The sequence below is a fragment of the Cherax quadricarinatus genome, chromosome 24, assembly GCF_038502225.1.
Source record: "Cherax quadricarinatus isolate ZL_2023a chromosome 24, ASM3850222v1, whole genome shotgun sequence".
Taxonomy (NCBI): Eukaryota; Metazoa; Arthropoda; class Malacostraca; order Decapoda; family Parastacidae; genus Cherax; species Cherax quadricarinatus.
In genome coordinates, this window is record NC_091315.1 from 38,572,011 (window position 1) to 38,589,253 (window position 17,243).

The following is a 17,243-nucleotide window of genomic DNA, read 5'->3' on the forward strand; positions in this document are numbered from 1 at the left end:
AACACCACCTGTGTTGTGAACACCACCTGTGTTGTGAACCTCACCTGTGTTGTGAACCTCACCTGTGTTGTGAACACCACCTGTGTTGTGAACCCCACCTGTGTTGTGAACACCACCTGTGTTGTGAACACCACCTGTGTTGTGAACCCCACCTGTGTTGTGAACACCACCTGTGTTGTGAACACCACCTGTGTTGTGAACCCCACCTGTGTTGTGAACACCACCTGTGTTGTGAACACCACCTGTGTTGTGAACCTCACCTGTGTTGTGAACCCCACCTGTGTTGTGAACACCACCTGTGTTGTGAACACCACCTGTGTTGTGAACACCACCTGTGTTGTGAACCCCACCTGTGTTGTGAACACCACCTGTGTTGTGAACCCCACCTGTGTTGTGAACCCCACCTGTGTTGTGAACCCCACCTGTGTTGTGAACCCCACCTGTGTTGTGAACCCCACCTGTGTTGTGAACCCCACCTGTGTTGTGAACACCACCTGTGTTGTGAACACCACCTGTGTTGTGAACACCACCTGTGTTGTGAACACCACCTGTGTTGTGAACCTCACCTGTGTTGTGAACACCACCTGTGTTGTGAACACCACCTGTGTTGTGAACACCACCTGTGTTGTGAACACCACCTGTGTTGTGAACCCCACCTGTGTTGTGAACACCACCTGTGTTGTGAACACCACCTGTGTTGTGAACACCACCTGTGTTGTGAACCCCACCTGTGTTGTGAACACCACCTGTGTTGTGAACACCACCTGTGTTGTGAACCTCACCTGTGTTGTGAACCCCACCTGTGTTGTGAACACCACCTGTGTTGTGAACACCACCTGTGTTGTGAACCTCACCTGTGTTGTGAACACCACCTGTGTTGTGAACACCACCTGTGTTGTGAACCCCACCTGTGTTGTGAACACCACCTGTGTTGTGAACCTCACCTGTGTTGTGAACACCACCTGTGTTGTGAACACCACCTGTGTTGTGAACCCCACCTGTGTTGTGAACACCACCTGTGTTGTGAACCTCACCTGTGTTGTGAACACCACCTGTGTTGTGAACACCACCTGTGTTGTGAACCCCACCTGTGTTGTGAACACCACCTGTGTTGTGAACACCACCTGTTGCCACTTTCTACTACATCATCAACACATATATACATTACTGAAATATTCAAACAGCCAGAATGTGAAACTTCTTAATCCATTTAATTTGAACACACACAATATATATATATATATATATATATATATATATATATATATATATATATATATATATATATGTACATATATATTTATATATATATAGAAGATTTAAGAGATACATTGTTGATATAAAGGTGGCATATAAGGTACATGTTGTTACGTGTGTATCACCGATTATAAGGCGAAAATCTCATCCAGCTCCTCAGAGCTGGGGCGTGTGCCCAAAATACAGCAGGCATTACCCCTTTGAACAGCCGCACTGAGCCGCTGGAACAGAAAACTAGCTGCCCTGGGATCCCTAGTTACCCTGATGAGTCTTTTTCCCAGCTCCTTAAGGAATTTAGATGCACTCTTTCCCCATGAGCCAAGGGTCTCTGAGCCTATGGGAACAAACATATAATGATGGGCAAGTTCTCCATATTTTCTAGACTTTTGGGACTCCCTGAAGCTGCCAGCTGCCCCTCCTTCCTCCCTGGTGTATTGGAGACAGGTATCAGCCAAGATAGATGTACATGTATAGTCCCACACCACCTGCTTCCCATCTGTCCAGGCTTGAAGGGTGATAACATCTGGACGCTTCTGGCTGCCATCAGATCTGCATAGTTGGGGTGGCTCCCTTACTGCTGGGCATCCAGCTGTTGTGAGGCTCCTCTTGATAATGTTATTAACCTCCTCATGTGTTGCAATCTTTCACTCGGAATTTACGGCACACAAGACCATGGTACCCGAATCGTTCTGCTGCTTCACTGCCACAAATACACCTGTGTTCGGCGAGAATTGGGGCGGTAAGTCGAAGGGCAACACCGATGCGGATGGTCTGTGGGTCGATGTGTGTGCCAAGGCTGGAGTTGGGAACAGCCAACAGAAAGTCCCCAGCATGAGGGGCTCTCACTGACAGGAGGCGGGCTCTATCCTTCCCTGACACACTCTGAAGCATATATATATATATATATATATATATATATATATATATATATATATATATATATATATATATATATATATATATGCAAAACAACCACTCTGAAAGAATAGAGAAATTCCAAGCGCTTTCGTGACTACTCACATTATCAAGGAACTATGAAAGTAAAGCATCCAAGGAAGCTATATAAGGGGTCTGGCCAACACCTCACTATCAGATCCCACAACGGTTAAACACCTGACGAGCGCCGACCCAACTGGACAGGTCCTTCACACAACCCACCAACAAACTATTCTACCCAAGAAAATTTTTAAAATTATTATTTGTCCAGTGTATTATTAAATTCTTCCCAAATTATATTAATTATAAATGGATCTAATTTATATAAACCAAAGGAAATATTCATATTATTGTCAAAACTGCTTTTTATGAAACAAGATTCAATTATATTCCTGTCGACCATGGACTTGCTAGATACTACTTTCTCAACTTTTTGAAAATCAATTGGATGGTTAAAATCTCTTACATGAATAAATAGAGCATTGGAATCTTGTCCAGTTCTAATGCTATATTTATGTTGTTTTAATCTTAGTTCGAGATTTTTACCAGTTTGACCGTAATAAACTTTATCGCAAATTTTACAAGGAATCTTATAGACACATCCGTCAGCATTTTGGGGGGAATTCTTTATCAAAAGTTTTTTTTACTGTATCAAGATTTTTGAATACAACTTTAATATTAAAAATCTTAAGAAGAGAAGGCATATCAACCAAGTTTTCATGGTAAGGGAGAACCAACATATTTTTAGTTGAATAAGGCTGGTTGCCCCTTTTTGGATTATAAAAAGTGTTTCTAGCAACTTTAAAAGATTTATCAATTACATTTCTTGGGTATTTTAAATCATTACCTATTTCATAAATTTTGGATATTTCCTCATCTATGAACTCAGGACTACAAATTCGTAAAGCTCTCAAAAACATTGATGAGAAAACAGACAGACTCTATCTTGATGCGAGGAATAATAGTGGACATAGGAACAGTTATTTGTAGGTTTTCTGTAAATTTTAAATTTGAATTCATTATTACCCTTAATAATTAAAACATCTAGAAAAGGCAATGAGTTATTTTCTTCAAACTCAACAGTAAAGTTTATAGAATGGGCTAAGCTATTTAATTTGCCAAGGAAATGGTGTGTATCTACATTCTTGGGCATAAGACACAAAATATCATCAACATATCTGAACCATTTAGCTCTATTAGGGAGGATTGTGTTAAGCAACCTTGTTTCAAAAAATTCCATGTATAGGTTACTAATATATATATATATATATATATATATATATATATATATATATATATATATATATATATATATATATATATATATATATATATATATATATATATATATATATATATATATATATATAAATATATATAGTGTGTGTGTGTGTATGTGTGTGTGTGTGTGTGTATGTGTGTGTGTGTGTGTGTGTGTGTGTGTGTGTGTGTGTTTGTGTGTGTGTGTGGCATCCTGGGTTGCCAGACGTTCTTCCTGTGTTGCAAGACGCTCTTCCTGGGGTGCAAGACGTTCTTCCTGGGGTGCAAGACGTTCTTCCTCGGGCGCAAGACGCTCTTCCTGGGGTACCAGACGTTCTTCCTGGAGTGGAAGACGTTCTTCCTGGGGTGCCAGACGTTCTTTCTGGGGTGGAAAACGCTTTTCCTGGAGTGCAAAACGTTCTTCCTGGGGTGGAAGACGTTCTTCCTGGGGTGGAAGACGTTCTTCCCGGGGTGCCAGACGTTCTTTCTGGGGTGGAAAACGTTTTTTCTGGGATGCAAGACGTTCTTCCTGGGGTGCAAAACGTTCTTCCTGGGGTGGAAGACGTTCTTCCTGGGGTGCCAGACGTTCTTCCTGGGGTGGAAGACGTTCTTCCTGGGGTGCCAGACGTTCTTCCTGGGGTGCTCACAGTTGATACTTAAACTCCCTGCTCAGGCTGACACATTCATTACCTCATGTATGAATCCCATCTCGTGTGATGGAATCTGACAGGAACATACATCAAGCCCCAGGAAGCAAGTGGGTAGACAGCAACCACCCAGGAGGACACTACCGTCCTGTCATAGGAAAGTAAAACATAGGCTGTTAGACAGCAACTACCCAGGGAGGTATTACTGTCCAGTCAAGTCAGTGTAAAATGAAAGCATGGCAAGTGTCCTGTACTCTGCATGATTCCAAATTTTTTCTCTGTGTCTCATGAACACGCAGGGCGACAATAAAAGGTTACACTCACTATACCTTACCTCCTCACCGTCAGTGTACACACACTTGTACATACCCATGTGTTTCTTAACAGTTCTCAGTGCTGTAACACTGCCCTTCCAGCCTAGGAAGTCCAGTATCACACCTTCCACTGGCAAACATAGTCCCCACCACCACTTAACACATTCTGTTCCCACTACGTATCATACAGAATAAGTTAACTGTATACTGCGTGTGTTCCCACCATGATACTCTCCAATGGTACAAGGTAGCAACTCTCTCTCTCTCTCTCTCTCTCTCTCTCTCTCCCTCCCTCCCAGAAAAAACTAGCACACAGGTGCACAGCAATAGGGAAATAATTAGTGTGCAAATCAAGTCGAGGCAGTGATTCATCAGAGACAACAGCAGAATGGTCGTGAAGGCTGCAGGAAGCAGGCGGGAAGTAGGCGGGGAGCAGGCGGGAAGCAGGCGGGAAGTAGGCAGGGAGCAGGCGGGAAGTAGGCGGGGAGCAGGCGGGAAGCAGGCGGGAAGCAGGCGGGAAGTAGGCGGGGAGCAGGCGGGAAGCAGGCGGGAAGTAGGCAGGGAGCAGGCGGGAAGTAGGCGGGGAGCAGGCGGGAAGTAGGCGGGAAGCAGGCGGGAAGCAGGCGGGAAGTAGGCGGGGAGCAGGCGGGAAGTAGGCGGGAAGCAGGCGGGAAGTAGGCGGGGAGCAGGCGGGAAGCAGGCGGGAAGCAGGAGGGAAGCAGGCGGGAAGCATGCATGAAGAAGGCAGGAATCAGGCAGGAAGCAAGCGGGAAGCAAGCAGGAAGCCGGCAGGAAGCAGGCAGGAAGCAGGCAGAAAACAAGCAGGAAACAGGCAGGAAACAGGCGAGAAGCAGGTGGGAAGCAGGCAGGAAACAAGCAGGAAGCTGGCAGGAAGCAGGCGGGAAGCAGACGAGAAGCAGGCGGGAAGCAGGCAGGAAACAGGCAGGAAGCAGGCGAGAAGCAGGCGGGAAGCAGGCAGGAAACAGGCAGGAAGCAGGCAGGAAGCAGGCTGGAAGCAGGTAGGAAACAGGCAGGAAGCAGGCAGAAAGCAGGCGGGAAGCAGGCAGGAAGCAGGATGGAAGCAGGATGGAAGCAGGAGGGAAGCAGGCGGGAAACAGGCAGGAAGCAGGCAGAAAGCAGGCGAGAAGCAGGCAGAAAACAGGCAGGAAGCAGGCGAGAAGCAGGCGGGAAGCAGGCAGGAAGCAGGCAGGAAGCAGGCAGGAAGTAAGTGGGAAGCAGGCAGAAAACAGGCAGGAAGCAGGCGAGAAGCAGGCGGGAAGCAGGCAGGAAGCAGGCAGGAAGCAAGTGGGAAGCAGGCAGAAAACAGGCAGGAAGCAGGCGAGAAGCAGTCTGGAAGCAGGCAGGAAACAGGCAGGAAGCAGGCAGGAAGCAGGCAGAAAACAGGCGGGAAGCAGACAGGATGCAGGCTGGAAGCAGGTAAGAAACAGGCAGGAAGCAGGCAGAAAGCAGGCGGGAAGCAGGCAGGAAGCAGGATGGAAGCAGGATGGAAGCAGGAGGGAAACAGGCAGGAAGCAGGCAGAAAGCAGGCGAGAAGCAGGCAGGAAGCAGGCGAGAAGCAGGCGGGAAGCAGGCAGAAAACAGGCAGGAAGCAGGCAGGAAGCAAGTGGGAAGCAGGCAGGAAACAGGCAGAAAACAGGCAGGAAGCAGGCGAGAAGCAGGCAGGAAACAGGCAGGAAGCATTCAGGAAGCAGGCGGGAAGCAGTCTGGAAGCAGGCAAGAAGCAGGGAGGAAGCAGGTGGGAAGCAAGGAGGCAGCAGGGGGGAAAAGCAGGGAGGAAGCAGGCGAGAAGCAGAGAGAAAACAGGAAAAAAAGCAGGGAGGAAGCAGGGAGAAAGCAGGGGGTAAAAGCTGGGAGGAAGCAAGAAGCAGGGAGAAGAAAGAAGCAGGGAGGAAGCAAGAAGGAAGCAAGGAAGAAGCAAGAAGCAGGGAGGAAGCAAGAAGGAAGCAAGGAAGAAGCAAGAAGCAGGGAGGAAGGAAGAAGGAAGCAAGAAGCAGGGACAAGAAAGAAGCAGAGAGGAAGCAGGAAGGAAGCAAGAAGCAGGGAGGAAGCAAGAAGGAAGCAAGGAAGAATCAAGAAGCAGGGAGGAAGCAAGAAGGAAGCAAGAAGCAGGGAGGAAGCAGGAAGGAAGCAAGAAGCAGGGAGGAAGCAGGAAGAAAGCATGAAGCAGGGAGGAAGCAGGAAGGAAACAATAAGCAGGGAGGAAGCAGGAAGGAAGCAAGAAGCAGGGAGGAAGCAAGAAGCAGAGAGGAAGCAGGAAGGAAGCAAGAAGCAGGAAGGAAGCAAGAAGAAGGGAGGAAGCAAGAAGCAGAGAAGAAGCAGGAAGGAAGCAAGAGGGAAGCAGGCGGGAAACAGGCAGGAAGCAGGCAGAAAGCAGGCGAGAAACAGGCAGAAAGCAGGCAGGAAGCAGGCGAGAAGCAGGCGGGAAGCAGGCAGAATCAGGCAGGAAGCAAGCGGGAAGCAAGCAGGAAGCCGGCAGGAAGCAGGCAGGAAGCAGGCAGGAAGCAGGCAGGAAACAGGCGAGAAGCAGACGAGAAGCAGGCGGGAAGCAGGCAGGAAACAGGCAGGAAGCAGGCGAGAAGCAGGCGGGAAGCAGGCAGGAAACAGGCAGGAAGCAGGCAGGAAGCAGGCTGGAAGCAGGTAGGAAACAGGCAGGAAGCAGGCAGAAAGCAGGCGGGAAGCAGGCAGGAAGCAGGCAGAAAGCAGGCGAGAAGCAGGCAGAAAGCAGGCAGGAAGCAGGCGAGAAGCAGGCAGGAAGCAGGCAGGAAGCAAGCAGGAAGCAGGCAGGAAGCAGGCAGGAAGCAAATGGGAAGCAGGTAGGAAGCAGGCGAGAAGCAGGCTGGAAGCAGGCAGGAAGCAGGCAGGAAGCAGGCAGGAAGCAGGCAGGAAGCAGGCAGAAAGCAGGCAGGAAGCAGACTGGAAGCAGGTAGGAAACAGGCAGGAAGCAGGCAGAAAGCAGGCGGGAAGCAGGCAGGAAGCAGGAGGGAAGCAAGCGGGAAACAGGCAGGAAGCAGGCAGAAAGCAGGCGAGAAGCAGGCAGAAAGCAGGCAGGAAGCAGGCGAGCAGCAGGCGGGAAGCAGGCAGGAAGCAGGCAGAAAACAGGCAGGAAGCAGGCGAGAAGCAGGCTGGAAGCAGGCAGAAAACAGGCAGGAAACAGGCAGGAAGCAGGCAGAAAGCAGGCGGGAAGCAGGCAGGAAGCAGGCGGGAAGCAGGCAGGAAGCATGCAGGAAGCATTCAGGAAGCAGGCGGGAAGCATGCAGGAAGCAGGCAGGAAGCAGGCAGGAAGCATTCAGGATGCAGGCGGGAAGCAGTCTGGAAGCAGGCAAGAAGCAGAGAGGAAGCAGATGGGAAGCAAGGAGGCAGCAGGGGGGAAAAGCAGGGAGGAAGCAAGAAGCAGGGAGAAGAAAGAAGCAGGGAGAAGAAAGAAGCAGGGAGGAAGCAGGAAGGAAGCAAAAAGCAGGGAGGAAACAGGAAGGAAGCATGAAGCAGGGAGGAAGCAGGAAGGAAGCATGAAGCAGAAGGAAGCAAGAAGGAAGCATGAAGCAGAGAGGAAGCAGGAAGGAAGCATGAAGCAGAGAGGAAGCAGGAAGGAAGCAAGAAGCAGGGAGGAAGCAGGAAGCATGAAGCAGAGAGGAAGCAGGAAGGAAGCATGAAGCAGAGAGGAAGCAGGAAGGAAGCATGAAGCAGAGAGGAAGCAGGAAGGAAGCATGAAGCAGAGAGGAAGCAGGAAGGAAGCATGAAGCAGAGAGGAAGCAGAGAGGAAGCATGAAGCAGGGAGGAAGCAAGAAGGAAGCATGAAGCAGGGAGGAAGCAAGAAGGAAGCATGAAGCAGGGAGGAAGCAAGAAGGAAGCATGAAGCAGAGAGGAAGCATGAAGCAGAGAGGAAGCAGGAAGGAAGCATGAAGCAGAGAGGAAGCATGAAGCAGAGAGGAAGCAAGAAGGAAGCATGAAGCAGAGAGGAAGCAAGAAGGAAGCATGAAGCAGAGAGGAAGCAAGAAGGAAGCATGAAGCAGAGAGGAAGCAAGAAGGAAGCATGAAGCAGAGAGGAAGCATGAAGCAGAGAGGAAGCAAGAAGGAAGCATGAAGCAGAGAGGAAGCAAGAAGGAAGCATGAAGCAGAGAGGAAGCAAGAAGGAAGCATGAAGCAGAGAGGAAGCATGAAGCAGAGAGGAAGCAGAGAGGAAGCAGAGAGGAAGCATGACGCAGAGAGGAAGCAAGAAGGAAGCATGAAGCAGAGAGGAAGCAAGAAGGAAGCATGAAGCAGAGAGGAAGCATGAAGCAGAGAGGAAGCAAGAAGGAAGCATGAAGCAGAGAGGAAGCATGAAGCAGAGAGGAAGCAAGAAGGAAGCATGAAGCAGAGAGGAAGCATGAAGCAGAGAGGAAACAAGAAGGAAGCATGAAGCAGAGAGGAAGCAAGAAGGAAGCATGAAGCAGAGAGGAAGCAAGAAGGAAGCATGAAGCAGAGAGGAAGCATGAAGCAGAGAGGAAGCAAGAAGGAAGCATGAAGCAGAGAGGAAGCAAGAAGGAAGCATGAAGCAGAGAGGAAGCATGAAGCAGAGAGGAAGCAAGAAGGAAGCATGAAGCAGAGAGGAAGCAAGAAGGAAGCATGAAGCAGAGAGGAAGCATGAAGCAGAGAGGAAGCAAGAAGGAAGCATGAAGCAGAGAGGAAGCAAGAAGGAAGCATGAAGCAGAGAGGAAGCATGAAGCAGAGAGGAAGCAAGAAGGAAGCATGAAGCAGAGAGGAAGCAAGAAGGAAGCATGAAGCAGGGAGGAAGCAGAAAGGAAGCATGAAGCAGAGAGGAAGCAAGAAGGAAGCATGAAGCAGAGAGGAAGCATGAAGCAGAGAGGAAGCAAGAAGGAAGCATGAAGCAGAGAGGAAGCAAGAAGGAAGCATGAAGCAGAGAGGAAGCAAGAAGGAAGCATGAAGCAGAGAGGAAGCATGAAGCAGAGAGGAAGCAAGAAGGAAGCATGAAGCAGAGAGGAAGCAAGAAGGAAGCATGAAGCAGAGAGGAAGCATGAAGCAGAGAGGAAGCATGAAGCAGAGAGGAAGCAAGAAGGAAGCATGAAGCAGAGAGGAAGCAAGAAGGAAGCATGAAGCAGGGAGGAAGCAGGAAGGAAGCATGAAGCAGAGAGGAAGCAAGAAGGAAGCATGAAGCAGAGAGGAAGCATGAAGCAGAGAGGAAGCAAGAAGGAAGCATGAAGCAGAGAGGAAGCAAGAAGGAAGCATGAAGCAGAGAGGAAGCATGAAGCAGAGAGGAAGCATGAAGCAGAGAGGAAGCAAGAAGGAAGCATGAAGCAGAGAGGAAGCAAGAAGGAAGCATGAAGCAGAGAGGAAGCAAGAAGGAAGCATGAAGCAGAGAGGAAGCAAGAAGGAAGCATGAAGCAGGGAGGAAGCAGGAAGGAAGCATGAAGAAGAGAGGAAGCAAGAAGGAAGCATGAAGCAGAGAGGAAGCATGAAGCAGAGAGGAAGCAAGAATGAAGCATGAAGCAGAGAGGAAGCAAGAAGGAAGCATGAAGCAGAGAGGAAGCAAGAAGGAAGCATGAAGCAGAGAGGAAGCATGAAGCAGAGAGGAAGCAAGAAGGAAGCATGAAGCAGAGAGGAAGCAAGAAGGAAGCATGAAGCAGAGAGGGAGCATGAAGCAGAGAGGTAGCAAGAAGGAAGCATGAAGCAGAGAGGAAGCAAGAAGGAAGCATGAAGCAGAGAGGAAGCAAGAAGGAAGCATGAAGCAGAGAGGAAGCAAGAAGGAAGCATGAAGCAGAGAGGAAGCAAGAAGGAAGCATGAAGCAGAGAGGAAGCAAGAAGGAAGCATGAAGCAGAGAGGAAGCATGAAGCAGAGAGGAAGCAAGAAGGAAGCATGAAGCAGAGAGGAAGCAAGAAGGAAGCATGAAGCAGAGAGGAAGCATGAAGCAGAGAGGAAGCAAGAAGGAAGCATGAAGCAGAGAGGAAGCATGAAGCAGAGAGGAAGCAAGAAGGAAGCATGAAGCAGAGAGGAAGCATGAAGCAGAGAGGAAGCAAGAAGGAAGCATGAAGCAGAGAGGAAGCAAGAAGGAAGCATGAAGCAGAGAGGAAGCAAGAAGGAAGCATGAAGCAGAGAGGAAGCAAGAAGGAAGCATGAAGCAGAGAGGAAGCAAGAAGGAAGCATGAAGCAGAGAGGAAGCAGGAAGGAAGCATGAAGCAGAGAGGAAGCAAGAAGGAAGCATGAAGCAGAGAGGAAGCATGAAGCAGAGAGGAAGCAAGAAGGAAGCATGAAGCAGAGAGGAAGCAAGAAGGAAGCATGAAGCAGAGAGGAAGCATGAAGCAGAGAGGAAGCAAGAAGGAAGCATGAAGCAGAGAGGAAGCATGAAGCAGAGAGGAAGCATGAAGCAGAGAGGAAGCAGAGAGGAAGCATGAAGCAGAGAGGAAGCAAGAAGGAAGCATGAAGCAGAGAGGAAGCATGAAGCAGAGAGGAAGCAGAGAGGAAGCATGAAGCAGAGAGGAAGCAAGAAGGAAGCATGAAGCAGAGAGGAAGCAAGAAGGAAGCATGAAGCAGGGAGGAAGCAAGAAGAAGGGAGGAAGCAAGAAGCAGAGAGGAAGCAAGAAGGAAGCATGAAGCAGAGAGGAAGCAAGAATGAAGCATGAAGCAGAGAGGAAGCAAGAAGGAAGCATGAAGCAGTGAGGAAGCAGGAAGGACGCATGAAGCAGAGAGGAAGCATGAAGCAGAAGGAAGCATGAAGCAGAGAGGAAGCAAGAAGGAAGCATGAAGCAGAGAGGAAGCAGGAAGGAAGCATGAAGCAGAGAGGAAGCAGGAAGGAAGCATGAAGCAGAGAGGAAGCAGAGAGGAAGCATGAAGCAGAGAGGAAGCAAGAAGGAAGCATGAAGCAGAGAGGAAGCAGGAAGGAAGCATGAAGCAGAGAGGAAGCAAGAAGGAAGCATGAAGCAGAGAGGAAGCAAGAAGGAAGCATGAAGCAGAGAGGAAGCAAGAAGGAAGCATGAAGCAGAGGAAGGAAGCATGAAGCAGAGAGGAAGCAAGAAGGAAGCATGAAGCAGAGAGGAAGCAAGAAGGAAGCATGAAGCAGAGAGGAAGCAAGAAGGAAGCATGAAGCAGAGAGGAAGCATGAAGCAGAGAGGAAGCAAGAAGGAAGCATGAAGCAGAGAGGAAGCAAGAAGGAAGCATGAAGCAGAGAGGAAGCATGAAGCAGAGAGGAAGCAAGAAGGAAGCATGAAGCAGAGAGGAAGCATGAAGCAGAGAGGAAGCAAGAAGGAAGCATGAAGCAGAGAGGAAGCAAGAAGGAAGCATGAAGCAGAGAGGAAGCAGGAAGGAAGCATGAAGCAGAGAGGAAGCAAGAAGGAAGCATGAAGCAGAGAGGAAGCAGGAAGGAAGCATGAAGCAGAGAGGAAGCATGAAGCATGAAGCAGGAAGCAAGAAGGAAGCATGAAGCAGAGAGGAAGCATGAAGCAGAGAGGAAGCAAGAAGGAAGCATGAAGCAGAGAGGAAGCATGAAGCAGAGAGGAAGCAAGAAGGAAGCATGAAGCAGAGAGGAAGCAAGAAGGAAGCATGAAGCAGAGAGGAAGCAGGAAGGAAGCATGAAGCAGAGAGGAAGCACTAAGGAAGCATGAAGCAGAGAGGAAGCAGGAAGGAAGCATGAAGCAGAGAGGAAGCAGGAAGGAAGCATGAAGCAGAGAGGAAGCAGGAAGGAAGCATGAAGCAGAGAGGAAGCAAGAAGGAAGCATGAAGCAGAGAGGAAGCAAGAAGGAAGCATGAAGCAGAGAGGAAGCAGGAAGGAAGCATGAAGCAGAGAGGAAGCAAGAAGGAAGCATGAAGCAGAGAGGAAGCAAGAAGGAAGCATGAAGCAGAGAGGAAGCAGGAAGGAAGCATGAAGCAGAGAGGAAGCAGGAAGGAAGCATGAAGCAGAGAGGAAGCAAGAAGGAAGCATGAAGCAGAGAGGAAGCAGGAAGGAAGCATGAAGCAGAGAGGAAGCAGGAAGGAAGCATGAAGCAGAGAGGAAGCAAGAAGGAAGCATGAAGCAGAGAGGAAGCAAGAAGGAATCATGAAGCAGAAGGAAGCAAGAAGGAAGCATGAAGCAGAGAGGAAGCAGGAAGGAAGCATGAAGCAGAGAGGAAGCAGGAAGGAAGCATGAAGCAGAGAGGAAGCAGGAAGGAAGCATGAAGCAGAGAGGAAGCAAGAAGGAAGCATGAAGCAGAGAGGAAGCAAGAAGGAAGCATGAAGCAGAGAGGAAGCAAGAAGGAAGCATGAAGCAGAGAGGAAGCAAGAAGGAAGCATGAAGCAGAGAGGAAGCAAGAAGGAAGCATGAAGCAGAGAGGAAGCAAGAAGGAAGCATGAAGCAGAGAGGAAGCAAGAAGGAAGCATGAAGCAGAGAGGAAGCAAGAAGGAAGCATGAAGCAGAGAGGAAGCATGAAGCAGAGAGGAAGCAAGAAGGAAGCATGAAGCAGAGAGGAAGCAAGAAGGAAGCATGAAGCAGAGAGGAAGCAAGAAGGAAGCATGAAGCAGAGAGGAAGCAAGAAGGAAGCATGAAGCAGAGAGGAAGCAAGAAGGAAGCATGAAGCAGAGAGGAAGCAAGAAGGAAGCATGAAGCAGAGAGGAAGCAAGAAGGAAGCATGAAGCAGAGAGGAAGCAAGAAGGAAGCATGAAGCAGAGAGGAAGCATGAAGCAGAGAGGAAGCAAGAAGGAAGCATGAAGCAGAGAGGAAGCAAGAAGGAAGCATGAAGCAGAGAGGAAGCATGAAGCAGAGAGGAAGCAAGAAGGAAGCATGAAGCAGAGAGGAAGCAAGAAGGAAGCATGAAGCAGAGAGGAAGCAAGAAGGAAGCATGAAGCAGAGAGGAAGCAAGAAGGAAGCATGAAGCAGAGAGGAAGCAAGAAGGAAGCATGAAGCAGAGAGGAAGAAAGAAGGAAGCATGAAGCAGAGAGGAAGCAGGAAGGAAGCATGAAGCAGGGAGGAAGCAAGAAGGAAGCATGAAGCAGAGAGGAAGCAAGAAGGAAGCATGAAGCAGGGAGGAAGCAGGAAGGAAGCATGAAGCAGGGAGGAAGCAAGAAGGAAGCATGAAGCAGGGAGGAAGCATGAAGCAGAGAGGAAGCAAGAAGGAAGCATGAAGCAGGGAGGAAGCAGGAAGGAAGCATGAAGCAGAGAGGAAGCAGGAAGGAAGCATGAAGCAGAGAGGAAGCAGGAAGGAAGCATGAAGCAGGGAGGAAGCAGGAAGGAAGCATGAAGCAGAGAGGAAGCAAGAAGGAAGCATGAAGCAGAGAGGAAGCAAGAAGGAAGCATGAAGCAGAGAGGAAGCAGGAAGGAAGCATGAAGCAGAGAGGAAGCAGGAAGGAAGCATGAAGCAGAGAGGAAGCAGGAAGGAAGCATGAAGCAGGGAGGAAGCAGGAAGGAAGCATGAAGCAGAGAGGAAGCAGGAAGGAAGCATGAAGCAGAGAGGAAGCAAGAAGGAAGCATGAAGCAGAGAGGAAGCAAGAAGGAAGCATGAAGCAGAGAGGAAGCAAGAAGGAAGCATGAAGCAGAGAGGAAGCAGGAAGGAAGCATGAAGCAGGGAGGAAGCAAGAAGGAAGCATGAAGCAGAGAGGAAGCAAGAAGGAAGCATGAAGCAGAGAGGAAGCATGAAGGAAGCATGAAGCAGGGAGGAAGCAGGAAGGAAGCATGAAGCAGGGAGGAAGCAAGAAGCAGAGAGGAAGAAGGAAGCATGAAGCAGAGGAGAAGCAAGAAGGAAGTTATGAAGAGAGGAAGCAAGAAGGAAGCATGAAGCAGGGAGGAAGCATGAAGCAGAGAGGAAGCAAGAAGGAAGCATGAAGCAGGGAGGAAGCAAGAAGGAAGCATGAACAGAGAGGAAGCAAGAAGGAAGCATGAAGCAGGAGGAAGCAGAAGCAGAGAGGAAGCAAGAAGGAAGCATGGCAGGAGGAAGCTAGGAAGGAAGCATGAAGCAGGAGGAAGCAAGAAGGAAGCATGAAGCAGGAGGAAGCAAGAAGGAAGCATGAAGCAGAGAGGAAGCATGAAGCAGAGAGGAAGCAAGAAGGAAGCATGAAGCAGTGAGGAAGCAAGAAGGAAGCATGAAGCAGAGAGGAAGCAAGAAGGAAGCATGAAGCAGAGGAAGCAAGAAGGAAGCATGAAGCAGAGAGGAAGCAAGAAGGAAGCATGAAGCAGAGAGGAAGCATGAAGCAGAGAGGAAGCAAGAAGGAAGCATGAAGCAGGGAGGAAGCAAGAAGGAAGCATGAAGCAGAGAGGAAGCAAGAAGGAAGCATGAAGCAGGGAGGAAGCATGAAGCAGAGAGGAAGCAAGAAGGAAGCATGAAGCAGGGAGGAAGCAAGAAGGAAGCATGAAGCAGGGAGGAAGCAAGAAGGAAGCATGAAGCAGGGAGGAAGCAAGAAGGAAGCATGAAGCAGGGAGGAAGCAAGAAGGAAGCATGAAGCAGGGAGGAAGCAGGAAGGAAAGATAAGAATTATGACTTCAAACGTATCCTTATTAAATTGTATCTGCCACTTTTCTAATCACAACATTAATTTGTCCAAATCTTCCTCAACTTAAATGTATATAAATGTATATATATATATATATATATATATATATATATATATATATATATATATATATATATATATATATATATATATATATATACGTAGCCAGAGCAGCCTGAATTGTTGGTAGCATGGATTCAACAAGGTACTAAAATCATTCCTTAGAGATCATGCTAGTGTCACGCAGTTGCTGCAGTTGTCGGCTGCACGTTCATGCTATGAATCTCCCGTTCAATCACATTCCAAAGGTTTATGTCAAATTTTGACCCTTCTATCTGCATGTCGCAGCAGAAATCGCGATTCATCAGAAAAGGCGACCTTTTTTCAATATTCAGCTGTCCAGTTATGGTGAGGCAGTGCCCACTGCAGCCTCAGTTTCCTGTTCTTAGCTGACAGGAGTGGAACTCAGTGTGCTGCTGTAACACATTCACTTCAAAGTTTGATGTAGACAGTAAGCCAAACCATACCACTGGTGAGGATAGTACCCGCGATCAGAGAGTCACGAAACTCCAGACCGACGTGCTAGAGAGAATTATTGGGTAGGCCAAGTTCCCTAAATTTCCTGCTTGATCTCAAGCACCGAGGTAGACCCACCTTGGGCTGAGTTACCCTCATTCGTCGCAGACTGTTACCTGCTGACAGCATCTCTTCCCCATCCCGGGACTGGACTTGCTTCCACTTATCTCTGCTGCCTGTACCTATTTCATCCAATTCTACAAGTCCTTACGTTAACCAAGGTTTCACTTCAGCCCTGGAGGTACGCAAGTGCGCTACCGAACGAAAATAATCAAAGTTATAACATCGACGTGTTATGCATTGAGAGATGTTCTTCTGCATGCCACTGTTGTAACGTGTGGTTACAACAGTGGCATGCAGTTTTGTGAGCATTTGGCATGTGGTTATGTGAGCTAATGTCGCCTTTCTGTCAGCTTGAACCAGTCTGCCCATTCTCCTCTGACCTCTGGTATTAATAAAACGTTTTCGCTTACAAAACTGCAGTTCACTGGATGTTTTGTTTTTCACACCATTCTGTGTAAACTCTAGAGACTGTTGTGTGTGAGAATCCCAGGAGATCATCAGTTATTGAGACCCTCAGAATACCCCGTCTGACACTAACAATCATTCCATGGTCAAATTCACTTAGATAACATTTCTTCCCCATTCTGAATAAGAATTGGACCTCTTGATTATGTCTGCTTGCTTTTAGGCGTGTTAGAGAGAGAGAGAGAGAGATTGAGGACGATTAAGAGGAGTGAGAGAAAGGAGTGTAGACAGCCGGTGTTGAAGAAAGAGATTGTCTTGAGAAGACGAGAGCCTGAGGCTCCGTATCCTAGCAACCTGATTAATTTGATGAGAAAACGTATGAAGAAGACAGCTGCAGGGGCAGGGGCAGGGGAAGGGCAGGGGCAGGGGCATGGGCAAAGTTATTTAGGCAACTTATATATTTAACAATGCAGGTCGGAAAATTTCGATGCAGTCACAGGGAGATTACCTTAGTGAAGGAAGTGTGTGTGTTTTGCTTCCATTTGCCGAGGGTGATGAGTTCTCTCTGAACTGATGAGCTCTTTCTGCCTTGATGAGTTCTCCCTGGCTTGATGAGCTCTCCCTGGCTTGATGAGCTCTCCCTGGCTTCCTGACGAGTGTTCCCTGGCTTCCTGACGAGTTCTCTCTGGCTTGCTGATTACCATACTTCCAGTGCTCACAAATTTTACCCTGACAGCCTGACAAACAAAGCAGATATTATACAACGGGTAACGTAACAAAAGAGGGAGAATGAGTACGTTCACAAGCAATAGCTCGTGTACTCATTAAGAGACAGAACTCAGTATGTGCTAATCAGCCAGAAGCAAGTAAGAGACTGACCTCCAGACCTGTTTGTAGACACAAGGTCATCTAGCCTGTAGATCAGTCCCTTACACTGACTTCACGACTGGCAGTTATCCGCAGACAGAGGCGGGCCCCCGACACCAATACATGCGATAAGTTATCGAGTTTGTGGGTGATTATGGACGCAGTGCAGGATGTGTGCTTGTGAGATACACGCGTAGTAAAAGTGATGGACTGGGTGCACGCCACAGCCCCATTCCCCAGAGCACTGTTTGAAGCACTCGCAGCTGAGTCCTTGCTTAATCTTAAATTTAAAGGAGTGGACCGGCAAGCCAGCGGAAGGCCTAAGTCAGATGACCAAAAGCTCTAGCTGCGGGTTATCACATGACTTAAACCCGCTTCTCGAAACATTCGTCCTGTTTCCTGATAAACCTTACCTAACCTAACCTTGCTGGAATACTTGACTATATCCTC